The sequence below is a fragment of the Schistocerca gregaria genome, chromosome 3 (assembly GCF_023897955.1).
Source record: "Schistocerca gregaria isolate iqSchGreg1 chromosome 3, iqSchGreg1.2, whole genome shotgun sequence".
Classification (NCBI taxonomy): Eukaryota; Metazoa; Arthropoda; class Insecta; order Orthoptera; family Acrididae; genus Schistocerca; species Schistocerca gregaria.
The window spans coordinates 947,774,313-947,792,267 of NC_064922.1; the positions used below are offsets into that span (position 1 = coordinate 947,774,313).

The window sequence follows — 17,955 nt, forward strand, 5'->3', positions numbered from 1 at the left end:
ATTCTCTCTTCCCTAGCACGCGGTTCGGAGTGTTTCCATTGTCCTCATCGTTTCATCATCATTCATGAAAGTGATGAGATGGGACCAAGCAAAGGTGGGAATTTTGTACGGGTGCTGATAATCTTGCAGTTGAGTGCCCCACAAACCAATCATCATCATCATCATCATTCCTCAGAACCCACAACCTCAAAGCAAATCCTAACCTAATCATCCCACTTGGAGACATAGGTTCCATCACTATTGTTATGCATTGCAGTGGCTACCTGGCAGAAGGTCTCCACCAATTATCTGAGTCCTCTGCTTATAACACGAAATCCTGAAGATGGGCTAAAATTTACAGACGCGCGAAATTTGGCACGTACTTCGATGCAAGATGCCTTTAATAGGTTCCACAACGAAACATTGTCTCGAAATTTGGTAGGAAATCCGAAGAAATTCTGGTCGTATGTAAAGTACACAAGCGGCAAGACGCAGTCAATACCTTCGCTGCGCAGTGCCGATGGTACTGTTATCGACGACTGTGCCGCTACAGCGGAGTTATTGAACGCAGTTTTCCGAAATTCCTTCACCAGGGAAGATGAATGGAATATTCCAGAATTTGAAACACGAACATGTGCTAGCATGAGTTTCTTAGAAGTAGATACCTTAGGGGTTGCGAAGCAACTCAAATCGCTTGATACGGGCAAGTCTTCAGGTCCAGATTGTATACCGATTAGGTTCCTTTCAGATTACGCTGATACTATAGCTCCCTACTTAGCACTCATATACAACCGCTCGCTCACCGATAGATCTGTACCCACAGATTGGAAAATTGCGCAGGTCGCACCAGTGTTCAAGAAGGGTAGTAGGAGTAATCCATTTAACTACAGACCTATATCATTGACGTCGGTTTGCAGTAGGGTTTTGGAGCATATACTGTATTCAAACATTATGAATCACCTCGAAGGGAACAATCTATTGACACGTAATCAGCATGGCTTCAGAAAACATCGCTCTTGTGCAACACAGCTAGCTCTTTATTCGCACGAAGTAATGGCCGCTATCGACAGGGGATCTCAAGTTGATTCCGTATTTCTAGATTTCCGGAAAGCTTTTGACACCGTTCCTAACAAGCGACTTCTAATCAAGCTGCGGAGCTATGGGGTATCATCTCAGTTGTGCGACTGGATTCGTGATTTCCTGTCAGGAAGGTCGCAGTTCGTAGTAATAGACGGCAAATCATCGAGTAAAACTGAAGTGATATCAGGTGTTCCCCAGGGAAGCGTCCTGGGACCTCTACTGTTCCTGATCTATATAAATGACCTGGGTGACAATCTGAGCAGTTCTCTTAGACTGTTCGCAGATGATGCTATAATTTACCGTCTAGTAAGGTCATCCGAAGACCAGTATCAGCTGCAAAGCGATTTAGAAAAGATTGCTGTATGGTGTGTCAGGCGGCAGTTGACGCTAAATAACGAAAAGTGTGAGATGATCCACATGAGTTCCAAAAGAAATCCTTTGGAATTCGATTACTCGATAAATAGTACAATTCTCAAGGCTGTCAATTCAACTAAGTACCTGGGTGTTAAAATTACGAACAACTTCAGTTGGAAGGACCACATAGATAATATTGTCGGGAAGGCGAGCCAAAGGTTGCGTTTCATTGGCAGGACACTTAGAAGATGCAACAAGTCCACTAAAGAGACAGCTTACACTACACTCGTTCGTCCTCTGTTAGAATATTGCTGCACGGTGTGGGATCCTTACCAGGTGGGATTGACGGAGGACATAGAGAGGGTGCAAAGAAGGGCAGCTCGTTTTGTATTATCGCGTTATAGGGGAGAGAGTGTGGCAGATATGATACACGAGTTGGGATGGAAGTCATTACAGCATACACGTTTTTCGTCGCAGCGAGACCTTTTTACGAAATTTCAGTCACCAACTTTCTCTTCCGAATGCGAAAATATTTTGTTGAGCCCAACCTACATAGGTAGGAATGATCATCAAAATAAAATAAGAGAAATCAGAGCTCGAACAGAAAGGTTTAGGTGTTCGTTTTTCCCGCTCGCTGTTCGGGAGTGGAATAGTAGAGAGATAGTATGATTGTGGTTCGATGAACCCTCTGCCAAGCACTTAAATGTGAATTGCAGAGTAGTCATGTAGATGTAGATGTAATATCTGCCACAGCGATCCCATCCCAGAAGTGCAACACAACCTTAAATCCCTGCTTAGAGCCTTAGGCCCTTCCCAGAACCTATACCCTGAATCTATTTCACTCCTCATCCTTATGACACACCGCAAACTCACCTTCTATATGCTCCCTGAAATCCACAAACCTAACAATCCTGGATACCCTACTGTGACTGGTTATTGTGCACCCACTGAAAGAATTTCAGCCTTCATTGACCAAAACCTTCAACCAATTGCCTGTAATCTAGCTTTCCATGTCAAATACACCAACAACTCCCTTCCCTGACTCTCCACCATTCTCAGCCCTTTACCTCCTGGATTCCTACTCGTTACTGTTGATGCCATCTCCCTATGCACCAACATCCCTCATGCCCATATTATTATTGCTATTGAACACTACCTATTCCAATGTTCTTCAGACTCCCAACTCACTACTTTATTTCTCATATGCCTCACTTTATCCTAACCCACAACTACTTCTCCTTGAAGGGAAGGAGTCCTTCATCAGGACTTTGATTACCTATCATCATACCCTGAAACAAAGTACATCCTTTCCGAGATACTTCTCACTCCTTTGGCTCATCCCTATACCACTCCCAATCTCAACACCTTACCACAAGGATCACAGCCCTGTGGAAGACCCAGGTGCAAGACCTGCCCAATCCACCCACCCAGCACTTGCTTTTCCTGTTGTGTTTTAGGTTTATCCTACCCATCACAGGCCAAGCTACCTGTGAAATCTGCCATGTCATTTACCAGCTCTGCTGCAATCATTGCACAGCTTTTTGTATTGGTATGACTACCAACCAGCTGTCCATCAGGATGAAAGATCACCAAATTGTTGCCAAGAACAAAGTAGACCCGTCTATGGCACAACATGCAGTTAAACATAACATGCTTCATTTCAGAGGTTGTTACAGTACCTGAGCCATTGGGATTCTCCCTTTCAGCACCAGCGTTTCTGAACTGTGTAGATGGGAGTTATCCTAACAACACATCCTCCACCCCCTTAATTATCCTGGCCTTAACCTATGGTAACATACTGTCTCGACATCCTCCACCCAACAGTTTCTGCCCCCTCTCTACACTATTATCTCCTCCCCATCCTCATCTCCCACACTCTTTGTTTGTCACCTTCTGCCAGTGCATGTGCCCATCTTTCCCCATTTCTCTAATTTTTCGTCCCTTTTTTCCAACCCCTCCCTGACGTACAACCCTGCCCCATAACCTCCTAACGTTGCATCTGTTGGCATTATAGTCCCTGCATGCTCCACCAGACAATATTTGTCTCTCCTCCATCTGTATACTACTATCCTTTCCGTTCCCCGCCCCTCCATATTGCTGCTTGCTTCCCATGTGATAGTAGCATTTGGACCTGAGCTGCTAGAGTTGATAACCATATATGCATGAGGTGTGGTTGCTTGCATGTATGAATACTGTGTGTTTTTGTTGATGAAGGCTGTGCCTGAAAGCTTTAGGTAAGTTTCTTTTAATTGTGCATGTATGCAACTTCGTGTGTCTTCTTTACATTAAGGAGCAGTCTCTCTTTTCCTGCAGTTTAAGGTTACTTAGAGGACTCCGTGTAATGGTTAATAATGGAAGAGTATAAACAAAACACCTTGTCCACATTACAAAACACAATCACAATATAATACTTTTACATGACAATGAAGTGCCAAGGGGTATAGTGCACGATGGTAATGTATTGTTGTTCCATTGAACTCAACATATCATCGGGAGATGATTCTTTCCAGCTGGACTGAGAGGGGAACATGAACACAAGCTTGGGGCATATTTGCATTTAGGTGGGTCTGGAGTCAATTTTCCTGGACAGACTGGAGTTAGTGCATAGGGCTTATCAACATTTCCACATTCAAGGAGTTACAGGCAATTGTGTCCTTATTACGTGCATTGATGAAGTGCAAAACTGTTTTGTATTCTAATTTACATGGAGAATATTGTGCGTAAATCAAATAACTTTGTACAGTAGGGCCAGCCAAATGAGTCAATGGAACTATTACAACACTGACCTCATATATGGGTGAATGGAGTTCGTTCCTCCAATCATATTGATTTAGGTTTTTTATGATTTTCCTAAATCATTTCAGACAAATGTCTTCACCCAAGCCATGGCAAACCACCTGCCCTATTCTCACAGAACTGTACTTATATATTCTGTGAGTGTGTATATCTTGAACTATTTACTTTAATTATGTTACAATGACAAAGCCTATATTATTGTGAGATTTCTTTCTTTATTTTTTAATGTCATTTGTTTGGTCTATTTGATTCATTATATACTTAAATAGTATACTGAATATAGGAAAAGTCAAATTTGAGAATGAAGAAAGCTGAGAGAGAGAGAGAGAACAAGACAAAATTCGGCTTACAAATAACAATCATGAACTACAAGTAACAAAGATGATCTCTGGTTGAATAAATAAATAAAATTATATGAGAACAACAAGAATGCATATTAACAGCTATAGTACAACACACCATGACATAGCTGAAATTAATGTGCAACTGCTTCTAGAAGAACAAAGTGCAGCACATTTCTTTATTTACAAATTTTTAGATGTATTTATCATGCTGATGACTTTTGGAAACTTTGTACATAGGTGTACATTGGTCCTACTAAATTAGAATAAACTACATAGTTAGAGTATTGAATAACACTGTCAGCTGTGAGTCTGTATCTATTATTTATATAATTGCAACCAGTTTTGGTGTTCCACTCTACCATCATGAGGCCCCTCTATAGCAAATGGCTGAATGGCTGTCCTATACCCGTCGGTAAATAATGCCATAAAAGGAATGGTAATATTGGCATCCATAAACCTGCTCAACCAACTTCTGGATGGACTGCACTAGAAACACCACACATGACCAGGTATGTTAAGTCTCTGGTAATCCATTGAGGACAGTGGAACAGACTGGACATGAAGTACTCGGATAGTGATAATTGAAATCGAAAGTGGTTTTGTAATCCATCTTCATTAATTCAAAATATGTGACCAGTGTGCACCAGGGCCAGAACCAACTGGATTCCATATCTTCCTTGTGACACACCGCATAATCCAGTAACACAACAGGAGTAAATTATATTGCTGTTGTCATAGCCATTAGTTTTATCTTGTTCCTGATAATGGCATGGGCACATCTCAGGTGTGGTAAGGTATGTTGTTAAGTCTCTGGTAATCCATTGAAGACTTTTTTTCGTTTCATAGACCCAGAAATGAGATGACTGTCATGAGTGTGGAGCATGTCAGAAAGTATAACACAAAAACAAAACATGAAACATTTGAATACAATATTAAATGACCTAGGTTTAAGAATGAGCTTGCAGTAGCATGTCAGCCACTCCCTTGCCAGTCATGAAAAAAAGACAAGACAATACCACCACACTCCCTTTTACAACTAATTTTGTTTGAATTAGGGAATACCATTCACCTACTTATACAGAATAGTGAGACCTCATCATGTTTGTGCATCAATAAATATCACTTAACATTTGTGCTTTTGCAGAAGTATATTAGATTAGATTAGATTAGATTAGATTAATACTTGTTCCATAGATCATGAATACGACACTTCGTAATGATGTGGAACGTGTCAGGTTAATGAAAGATGTCTGTACAAGATATTACATTACACAGAATATTGCATGACACTAATGCTTAAGTTAGTTTTTTTCCCTCCCTTGATTTATATCTAAAAATTCAGCCAATGAGAAGAAGGAGTTGTCATCTAGAAATTCTTTTAATTTATTTTTAAATGTTAGTTGGCTATCTGTCAGGCTTTTGATGCTGTTTGGTAGGTGCCCAAAGACTTTTGTGGCAGCATAATTCACCCCTTTCTGTGCCAAAGTCAGATTTAACCCTGCATAGTGAAGATCATCCTTTCTCCTGGTGTTATAGGTATGCACACTGCTATTACTTTTGAATTGGGTTGGATTATTATCAACAAATTTCATAAGGGAACATATATACTGTGAGGTTACTGTGAGGATCCCTAGATCCTTAAATAGATGTCTGCAGGATGACCGTGGGTGGGCTCCAGCAATTATTCTGATTACATGTTTTTGTGCAATGAATACTTTTCTACTCAATGATGAATTACCCCAGAATATGATGCCATACGAAAGCAGTGAATGAAAGTAGGCATAGTAAGCTAATTTACTGAGATTCTTATCACCAAAATTTGCAATAACCCTAATAGCATACGTAGCTGAACTCAGACGTTTCAGCAGACCATCAATGTGTTGCTTCCAGTTTAACCTCTCATCAATGGACACACCTAAAAATTTTGAAAATTCTACCTTAGCTACAGACTTCTGTTCAAATTCTATATTTATTACTGGAGTTGTGTCATTTACTGTACGGAACTGTATATACTAAGTGATAAGATATAGGCTAGTGAGTCTGGAGGAATCTCCTATAGGGCAATATTTAATTTAGTATCATTTCAGGTACCTAATGTGAGAAAAAAATAGAAGAGGTTTGAATGATAAATAGAAATAAATTATATGTAATGAGCAACACATATATCTAAAAGAGTTTAAATTCTATCTCAAAAGTGGGCTCCCTTTTAGATAAACAATGATCAGAATGAATTTTCACTTTGCAATGGAGTGTGTGCTGATTTGAAACTTCCTGGCAGATTAAAACTGTGTGGTGGGCTAGGACTCAAAGCTGGGACCTTTGCCTTTCATGCGAAAGTGTTCTACTTACTCAGCTATCCAAATATGTCTTATGACCCATCCTCGCAGATATGGTGCTGGCAGAAGTAAACCGGTGAGGTTGGGTTGTGAGTAGTGCTTGTGTAACTCAGTTGGTAGAGCACTTGCCCACAAAAGGCAAGGTCACAGATTCAGGTGCCAGTCCAGCATAAAGCTTTAAACTGCAGGAAAGTTTAAAGTAATGATCATTTTTTTCCCTAAATTATTCAGTTGTGTACACAATCCATGGAAAATCCAGGATGGCATGTAACAGTATTATGAGGAGGAAAGTTTCTACTCACCATATAGCAGAGATGCTGAGTCACTGATAGGCACAAGAAAAAGATTTTCACACTTAAAGCTTTTGGCCAATGGTCTTTGTCAACAATAGACACACACACGCACACACACGTCTCATGCAAATGCAACTCACACACACAACCAATGGCAACTCAGCATCTCCGCTATATGGTCAGTTGTGTACTGTATTTTATTCTAAAATATTGCAGTAAATCATTCACATATCATGTTCCATAAACTTTATCATGACAGAAACTTTCATGGATATGGAATGAGTAAAGAAATAGAGAAGCAATTATTACGGACCACTTTGTGTGCTACACTGGCATCTAGCTGTAATCAATGACAATCTACATCAATATTCACTAAACCTCCATGAAGAGCATGGCAAAAGGTATGTTCCATTGCATTACAAGTTAGTAGTAGTTCTCATTCCATTCACATATGGAGCTTGGGAAGAAAAACTGCTTAAATGCCTTTGTGTGCACTGTATTTAATATAATCTTGTATTCACAGTTCCTAAGAAGCAATATGTGGAGACTGTTGTATATTTCTAGATTCTTCACTTAATATTGGTTCTTGAAACTTTGTTAGTAAGCTTTTGCAAGATAGTTGGCGTTTATCTTCAAGCAACTGTCAGTCTAGGTTATTCCCATTCCCATTAGGCTCTCCTGAGAGTAAAATAAATCTGTTGTCATATGTGCTACCTTCATGTAAAATAGACAAAAGGCAACCAGTTCCCTATAGCAAACTGACATGCGTAGCATCGAAATATGTAACAGGATACATACTAGTTTTCAAGACCTCGCTCTCTTTATAGTAAAAGTACACACATTCACACACACAACTATGTAGACACTCAAATGAACATTCCCTTGGCCATGGTGAGATTGTTTATTGATTTTCGATTATTGTACTCTGTAGGTTGACCTAAAGGAGGAACGCAGGGAGAGGACAGTGAGAAAGAGGCAGGTCATTTGAAAAATGAGTCAGTAGCTGCACAACAAGAAGAATGACAGAGGGTACAGCATAAGACACATAGAAAGAGGGAGGGGGGAGGGGAGAGAGGAAGGAGAGAAGGTGGAGGTCACGCTTGAGTACTTGGGATCCATACCAGGTCGAATTAAAGGAAGACATCAAGGCAATTCAGAGGTGCATTGCTAGATTTGTTACCATTACGTTCAAACAACACATAAATGTTATGGAGATTCTTCAGGAACTAAAATGGGAATCTCTGGAGGGAAGGTGACATTTCTTTTGAGAAACACTGTCGAGAAAATTTAGAGAACTGACATTTGAAGCTGACTGCTGAACAGTTCTACTGCCGCCAACATACACTGTGCAAAAGGACCACGAAGATAAGATATGAGAAATTAGGGCTCATACAGAGGCATATAGATATTCACTTTTCTCTTGCTCTATTTGTGAGTGGAACAGGAAAGGAAATGACTAGTAGTGATACAGGGTACCCTCCGCCATACGCTGTACGGTGGCTTACAGAGTAATGATGTAGATGTAGATGAACCAGGATAGCGGAGGTTTAAGCTGGGGGGTGGGGCTGTGAGAGCACATAATTCCCACTTGAGAAGTTCAGAAAAATATGCTGGAAGGGAGTATCCAGATGGCCTGTGTAGTGAAACAGCTGTTGAAGTCATTCGTGTTGCGGTGTGCATCATTTTCAGCAACTGATGGTCAAGTTTACAGTTTGCCACATTTTGGCAGTGGCCATTCATGTGAGTAGACAACTGACTCTTTGTCATGCTCACACAGAATTAAAACACCCAGCAAATGACCAGTTGATTCCTCATGATTCTTGAGGAGAAAGAAGAAGAAGAAATCTACACTCACCTGACTCCACCTTGATGAAATTGCAGTGCTGTAGTAGTTGAGCCATCTTCTCCAGGGCTGGTGGATGGTGAGGTACCTCTGTCACTGAAATATCAGTGGGATGTAACCTTCTGACGCCAAAATGAAGATGCCTCAGTTGGATGACAACTACTTGACAGTGTTGAGCTGAGACATTGGGTTGTTGTCAGGATGATGACTGATGGTCATTTCTAGAATCTTCATAATTATAATGATGAAAATATCAATTTTTAACAATATAATGTAATTGGATAGAGCCTTTCCTTCTCATCCCATCCATTAAGTCTCCCCTGATCCTGGGTTCTTGGTGACTTTCATGAACTCTACCATTTTCCTAAATCTCTGCAGTTCGTTTCCCTTCGCTCCTCTTCCTTCCTGTTCAACCATTCAGCTGGAAGAAGGAGCCACTGGCTCTGAAAACTTGCAGAAGTAAATCCTGTAGATCATACAATTTGTACAGCAAAGCACATCATGATATAGGACAAGTCAATTTGAAAAATTATGTTAAGGTGGTATATGACGAGAGATGACAGTAATGGTACATAACTCACATAGCAGAATACATATAGGATATATAGACAAAATATAAAAAAGATGGTGTGTGATGAAAGATGACAGTGGTGCATACTGCACATAGCAGAATACATATAAGAGATACAGACAGAATATGAGTAACAAACAATAATTAAATTATCTTGCCTTTAAATATGTCTGCTTGTGTCTGTGTATGTGCGGATGGATGTGTGTGTGTGTGTGTGTGTGTGTGTGTGTGTGTGTGTGTGTGTGTGTGTGTGTGCGCACGAGTGTACACCTGTCCTTTTTTTCCCCTAAGGGAAGTCTTTCCGCTCCCGGGATTGGAATGACTCCTTACCCTCTCCCTTAAAACCCACATCCTTTCATTTTTCCCTCTCCTTCCCTCTTTCCTGACGAAGCAACTGCCAGTTGCGAAAGCTCGTAATTCTGTGTGTGTGTTTGTGTGTTTTGTTCATGTGCCTGTCTGCCGGCGCTTTCCCGCTTGGTAAGTCTTGGAATCTTTGTTTTTACTAAGTAGAAATATCTACAAGTGAATATGCAGCTTATTACAAGTAATTAAAATATTGTGGTACATAGTTCATATAGCAGAATACATATATGAGATACAGACAGAATATAGATAAGTTGCAATAATTAAATTATCTTACTAAGTAGAAACATCTGCAACTGAATAAACAGCTTATTGCAAGTAATTAAAATTTTGTTTTAAGAAATTCATGTACGGAATAAAAACAGTGATTTAATAGCAGTTCCTTTAGTTCAATTCTCATTATTTTTGGGTTTTTGCTTGTTTTTATGTCTGTTGGGAGGTGGTTGTATATTTTAATGCCCATGCATTTAACCCCATTCGCATATAATTTTGTGTTGTGGGCTATAATTTGTAACTGTGTTTTGCTTCTGGTGTCATGTGTGTAGCGGTCTGCACTTCTGTCGAGGGTGTCCAAGTGCTGTAGTGTAAAACAAGCTAGTTCCAATATATAGAGGTATGGCAGTGGCAGGATTTTTAGCTGTTGAAATAGTGGTTTACAGTGTTCAGTCCTTTTTTTACATTTCATTATTCTTACTTCTTGTTTTTGTAACTTGAAAATTGTGAGAGAATCAGAGCTCTTTTCCAAGGAGATTAGGCCATAGCTCAAGACAGACTCAAACAGGGCATGGTACACCAGCCTCAAGGTATCTACACTGGCTGTACCTTTTAATGATCGTAATAGATAGCAGGTTTTACTAAGCTTTTGTGACAATGCCTCAATATGTGGTTTCCAATTTAGTGTGTTACTTATGGTAAGTCCAAGAAATTTGGTGTTTTGTTCATAATGTCATCTTTGCCGATAACTATAACTGCATTGAAGGGGGTTATATTTTGTCTAGTATGGAAGTTCATACTTACAGTTTTTTGAGTATTTATGAGTAGTTTATTTGCTTCAAACCATGATTGTAAATGACAAGTAGTTTCATTAACTGCATCTTGCAGTGTGTCACCTCTACTGGTTATCAGGATATATGTGTCATCCGGATATAGAAAGGAGCTGGCATTTGGTATGTGTTCTGGGAGATCATTTATGAACAATATGAAAAGAACAGGGCGAAGGACAGATCCCTGAGGGATGCCATTTGTTGTATGTAGTATATCTGACCTGCAGTGTCTGAATGTCTCTGATTTTCTTATTTCTACATATTGCTTTCTTTGACTAAGGTAGCTACTGAAACTTTTGGTGTCACGCCTACATCACATAAAATACTTGACCTTATTTTTAATATGTGTGTTCTCCTGCCATTGCTTGGTGAAGTAGCAGGAATGCTGATGTACATAGTCCACCACAGCACGTGTACCATCTGGGCACAGGTCTGTGGCTCGAGGCACGACACGCTAGAAGGCGCAGAAACCTGGCGTGACAATGGTAGAGAAAAACAGGCAGCAGAGTCAGTTGTGAGCTGAGGCCTACATCTACCACCCAGGGCAGGAGGCTGGTTGTGGCTGAAGTGAGCCCAGAGGTGGCCCGTCCTCTAGAAGACACTAAGTCCTCAGTAATGAACTTAAAACTAGCAGTGGGGCCTGCAGTCAGTGGAGGTCAAGTCTTGTGGTGGCTGCTTGCAGGACAGTGTTGTCCTGTCAACTGGTTTAGACCTCCCCTCGTAGATGGTGTTGCCAAACTGTGATCCCTTTGGCTAAAAGTGATAATCCATAGCTTGGATATGTAGTAACCAGCCTGACAATGCCGCAGTCGCCCACCCTTTCTGCTATTTTGTTGTTATTATGACACTGTACACTGGCTCAGCCCACAATGTGGAAACCCACCAATGGCACTTATTTTTTAATTATTTTTATTTATTAATTTTTTATTTATTATTATTATTATTATTATTATTATTAATATATATTTTTTCTCCTCCTCTGTCCTCACTCTCTCCTGTGGCCTTTTGCAACAGCTGTGGTGGCATCACTATTTTACTCACAAGGGGAAGCCACGACATTGGAGTCACAGATTTACTTCAAGCTTTGTACACCTTTAGTAGGCCATTAAAACAACATAATGTGCAAGTAGTAAGGTACACTACTCTGGCAGTTCCGAGACAATTGCAAGAGAAGTTTATGCATCTGTTATGTGGCTTATGTGTCTGTGTGTAGATGCCAAAAATTAGAGTTCATATTGATCAAGTGATTAGCATTACCGTTTTATAAGATGAGCAGGTTCCAGATAAATTATATAATGGTAAGACAGAGATTTATGAACCAGGTTTAAAATGTAAGACATTTCCAGGAACAGATGTGGACTTTGACCACAATCTATTGCTTATGAACTGTAGATTAAAACTGAAGAAACTGCAAAAAGGTGGGAATTTAAGGTGATAGGACCCAAATAAAGTGACTAAACCAGAGGTTGTACAGAGTTTCAGGGAGAGCATAAGGGAACAGTTGACAGGAATGGGGGAAAGAAATACAGTAGAAGAAGAATGGGTAGCTCTGAGGGATGAAGTAGTGAAGGCAGCAGAGGATCAAGTGAGTAAAAAGACGAGGGCTAGTAGAAATCCTTGGGTAACAGAAGAATTATTGAATTTAATAGATGAAAGGAGAAAATACAAAAATGCAGTGAATGAAGCAGGCAAAAAGGAATACAAATGTCTCAAAAATGAGATTGACAGGAAGTGCAAAATGGCTAAGCAGGGATGGCTAGAGGACAAATGTAAGAATGTAGAGGCTTATATCACTAGGGGTAAGATAAATACTGCCTACAGGAAAATTAAAGAGACCTTTGGAGAAAAGAGAGCCACTTGCATGAATATCAAGAGCTCAGATGGAAACCCAGTTCTAAGCAAAGAAGGGAAAGCAGAAAGGTGGAAGGAGTATATAGAGGGTCTATACAAGGGCGATGTACTTGAGGACAATATTATGGAAAAAGGAAGAGGATGTAGATGAAGATGAAATGGGAGGTATGATACTGCGTGAAGAGTTTGACAGAGCACAGAAAGACCGAAGTCAAAACAAGGCCCCCGGAGTAGACAACATTCCATTAGAACTACTGACAGCCTTTGGAGAGCCAGTCCTGACAAAACTCTGCCATCTGGTGAGCAAGATGAATGAGACAGGCAAAATACCCCCAGACTTCAAGAAGAATATAATAATTCCAATCCCAAAGAAAGCAGGTGTTGACAGATGTGAAAATTACCGAACAATCAATTTAATAAGCGACAGCTGCAAAATACTAACGTGAATTCTTTACAGATGAATGGAAAAACTGGTAGAAGCTGACCTTGTGTTTATAAGAGTCGATGGGCATGGAAGGGAAGCAGTGGTTGGTAAGGGAGTGAGACAGGGTTGTAGCCTATCCCCGATGTTATTCAATCTGTATATTGAGCAAGCAGTAAAGGAAACAAAAGAAAAATTTGGAGTAGGAATTAAAATCCATGGAAAAGAAATAAAAACTTTGAGGTTCACCGATGACATTGTAATTCTGTCAGAGACAGCAAAGGACTTGGAAGAGCAATTGAACAGAATGGACAGTGTCTTGAAATGAGGATATAAGATGAACATCAACAAAAGCAAAACGAGGATAATGGAATGTAGTCGAATTAAGTCGGGTGATGCTGAGGGAATTAGATTATGAAATGAGACACTTAAAGTAGTAAAAGAGTTTTGCTATTTGGGGAGCAAAATAACTGATGATGGTTGAAGTAGAGAGGATATAAAATGTACACTGGCAATGCCAAGGAAAGCGTTTCTGAAGAAAAGAAGTTTGTTAACATCGAGTATAGGTTTTAGTATCAGGAAGTCATTTCTGAAAGTATTTGTATGGAGTGTAGCCATGTATAGAAGTGTAACATAGATGATAAATAGAGAAGAGAATAGAAGCTTTTGAAACGTGGTGCTACAGAAGAATTCTGAAGATTAGATGGCTAGATCACATAACTAATGAGGAGGTATTGAATATAATTGGGGAGAAGAGGAGTTTGTGGCACAACTTGACAAGAAGAAGGGATCGGCTGGTAGGACATGTTCTGTGGCATCAAGGGATCACAAATTTAGCATTGGAGGGCAGCGTGGAGGGTAAAAATCGTAGAGGGAGACCAAGAGATGAATACACTAAGCAGATTCAGAAGGATGTAGGTTGCTGTACGTACTGGGAGATGAAGAAGCTTGCACAGGATAGAGTATCATGGAGAGCTGCATCAAACCAGTCTCAGGACTGAAGACCACAACAACAACAACAACAACAATAACAACAAGATGAGTGTGTATGAGGTGATAGTTCAACTCCCAATAAAGCTCAATTATCAATGTATTTTTTTAATCATTCATCATATTATTTAATTTGTGTGAGATCTGAGAGATAACATAATGAAAAGAACCATTTTTATTTGCATGAAGTTTCAATTTAAGTTTTCCCTCTCTGTATGAGAAATACCATCCTGAAACATGATGTTGGGAGCACATCTGATGAGTAATTGTACATTACTCTTGTGGTCTGACACATTGTGACTTACTATATTACTGATTGTGAATAACATCATTTGCCTCATCATTTATTGAGATTTGATATGGGCTTTCCAAGTTTGTCCCTCATCCTTGAAAATTTAATTACAAAAAGTGAAAAGCCAAATAACATACGAAATTCATTACAATTTCATGAAAATCCATGTGAGCTTTTGTCATTATATTGCCTCTAAAATGTCATACAAATTAAATAACGTGACCAGTGATGAAAAAATATAGATTAAAAAATAAGTGTTAGGATTTGAACTGCTATCTTGTTAACAACCCTTGCATTGCACAAATGCTAACCACATTTTTTTGGATAGTTTATCCTCGCATTCCTGAAATTACCTACAGCAAAGAAAGAAAGGAAGATAACGCCACCACCACTTAGCCTAAATTGTGAAGAAGAAATCCAAAAAGAAAAGCTCCACCACCTCAGGCATTGGCCCCTATCAACCACTTGACCACAATGACTTCTTACGGCCATTGGCTTTGCACAGATATGTCAGTTACCTTATATTCATGTAAAACTTCTCTTGTGATTTTCTTGGAATTGCCAGAGTAGTGCACCTTACTACTTGTACAGTACGTTGTTTTAATGGCGTAGTAAAGGTTTACAAAGCTTGAAGTAAATCCATGATCCCAACATCGTGGCCTCCCCTTGTCAGTAATGCTGAAAATAGTGGCAGCATTAAATAAGTAATATTTTTGTTAAAAAATAGTTCAAGTGATGAAGAAATGGAATTTGAAGTCAGGAAATTTGCAGCAGTCAGATAGAAACACTTACTGACAATTAATAACCCAAAATAAACAAAAACAATGAATGTGGCATTACCTGTTCCAGTAATTAATAATTGAAAATATGTTTTCTTCACAAGCAATCAATGATCTTGAAGTTTTTGGTCTTTATTAATTTATTGTTACAACACGTTTAAGAACTGGCGATACTATAACTGCTGCATTAGCTCACCTATGTGTTGACTCTGTTTTAACTTGTTATCCACCTTGACCCCAAGGAATTTTACACACCATCCTTCTTTCAGTTTATAACCATTAATGTCTACTTCAACTTGTCTGAAACTGTATAACAGTACTGTTTGTGAGATTAAGGTTTAAACTGTTAGCTATGGAACCACTTGTAGGTCTGTTCACCTACCATCTGAGATGTGTGTTCTAGGATCGACTTTGGATGCTTGATTAGTTTGTTTGTGTCATCAGCAAACAGTGCAGATTTTGAACTGTCTTTTAAATCCATCGGAACATAAGTAGGACTAGTACCCATCAGTGTGGCAATCCACATGTTATGTTCCCCCATTCTGAGCTTATTTTTATGCATGAGATACAGTCTGTTAATGAGACACACTACTTTCTGTTATGGAAGTAGGATTCCATTCATGCAGGAGAGATGCCATTAATGCTGTAACACCTTAGTTTGCTAAGTAAAATTTGTGATCGCGCAATCAACGGCTTTAGCAATGCTACAGAATATAACAGCTGAATAATTTTTTCTTGTTTAGTTCTGCTAACACTTCATTTTTGAGTTCTTGTATTATCTTATGTATGGAGACTCTTTACAAAAGCCAAACAGAGATGTGGTTAAAAGTTCTTCTCAGTTAAATGAATCAGTATTCTATCGTAGGCCATTTTCTGAAACATTTGTGAAAAGACTGGAAGGAATGATATAGGGTCTGTAATTATTTTCAGTTTTGTAGACTGGTGTTACTACATCATATTTAAGTTTGTCAGGAAACATTCTCAGAGTCACTGTCTAATTATGAAGACAGCTAATGGTAATCTTATCAGATCAGCACAAGATTTTAATGCTCTTCTAAAAACCCACCATAGCCAACAGAATTACTACTTTTTAGTAACCTGCTTAGGGGTTGTAGTTTTGAAACTAATGTCTCTTGGTGCTGCTTGCAGTGTGTGCGTAAGTAAATCTAATGCATCTGCATTTGGTAGTTTATTAGTGGGTGCAATGTTTGCAGGCACTGTGAGGACATAATACTTCTGTCAGAGCCATTTCTATTCCTGGAGGACCAGCTGCATTTGAATTACTAGTTGTGTTTGTTTTTTATTTACTAATTTTCCAAACATTTTTTTTTTTAAAAATCATAGTACATGACTTTTTTCTAATGTGACAAGAGTGGAGGATTTCGGTATACTGGGAGTATTGAAGTTTCAGACTTGACTGCTGCTTTTTCTCTGAATTAGATTGTGTTAATACACAATTGGCGATGAGGATGGGATTGTCGACGTGACGTGCTCAAGATAACGCTGAAATATCGCCGGGCCACTGGATATTCCGAAGGCCAACCGCTAGTATTGGTAAAGGCCAAACGGGGTGTTGACGACTGCCAGCCGTTTGGAGTCCTCATCTAGTGGTATCTGATGATAAACCTCCAAAAGATATTTTCGAAAAATATTGGCCTCCCGCCATGTCAGAGAACAATTCATCAAAACGAGGCAAGAGATAGGTGCCCACCACCATTTGGGAATTAATGGTGGCAATTAAATCGCCACAAAGACGTAATTTTCCTGAGGGTTTCCTGACAATAACGAGGGGCGAAGCTCACTCACTAGAAGAAATGGGAAGAATGAACCCTAGGGCTGTCAGCCGGTCTAGCTCTGCTTTTACCTGAGGGCGGAGAGCCAAGGGGATCTGCCTCGCTCATAGAAAATGTGGGCGAGCTGACGCCTTCAACGTTAAGTGAGCATCAAAGTCTGAAACACGCCCCAGGCCCTCCTCAAATATATTCTCAAAGTCAGAGGTCATGGACATTGACATTCAGGAAGTTTCATCAGGCCAGGCGCCCGACGCATCAGCACACAAAGTCTTTATCAAGGTGTCGGCTTGGTCGCGCCGATTACAACTGCTGGGTAGATACGGGTGCGGCAGTTTCCTTGTTGAATGCACAAACTTACTCCGACCTTGGGTCACCCCTGTTGGCGCCAGTTTACTGGCATCTCCGTGGTTATGGTAAACATTTCATTCCCCTACTGGGTCAATTCACTACTGATGTTACTTACAAATCAGTCACTCAGCCTCTTACTTTTATTGTTGCCAGTGATGCTAGCTCCGCTAACCTTTTTGGATTGGATGCCTTTCAAGTTTTCAGTTTATTTCGCAGACCTTCCAGGATTTTTGTAGGTGCTTCGGTATTCGGCACATTTGCTCTCCCCCCTTTCATCCACAAACTAATGGGGAAGCCGAGTGCATGGTGCGCACATTTAAGATGCAGATGAAAAAGTACGTTCACGAATTTCCTGTGTTGGAGGCCTTGACGTTTCTCCTGACGTCATATCGAACCACACCGATGGGAGAATGCAGCCCTGTAGACCTCCTCCACGGGCGCCAGCCTAGGACTCAGCTGCACCTCCTCCGGCCTGGTCC

At 40.0% G+C, this 17,955-nt stretch overlaps 1 protein-coding gene across 3 annotated transcripts in view; it reads left to right on the forward strand.

Annotated features, from left to right (window-relative positions):
- Positions 1-17,955, forward strand: part of LOC126355880 (intraflagellar transport protein 172 homolog) — a 372,812-nt gene that overhangs the window by 27,804 nt on the left and 327,053 nt on the right. The window contains exon 2 of one of the 3 annotated variants that reach the window (XM_050006382.1): positions 7,442-7,583. The exons of the other annotated variants lie outside the window; for them this stretch is intronic. The gene's annotated coding sequence lies outside the window, so the exon portion shown is untranslated. The remainder of the gene's footprint in view (positions 1-7,441; positions 7,584-17,955) is intronic. 3 annotated transcript variants of the gene reach the window in all.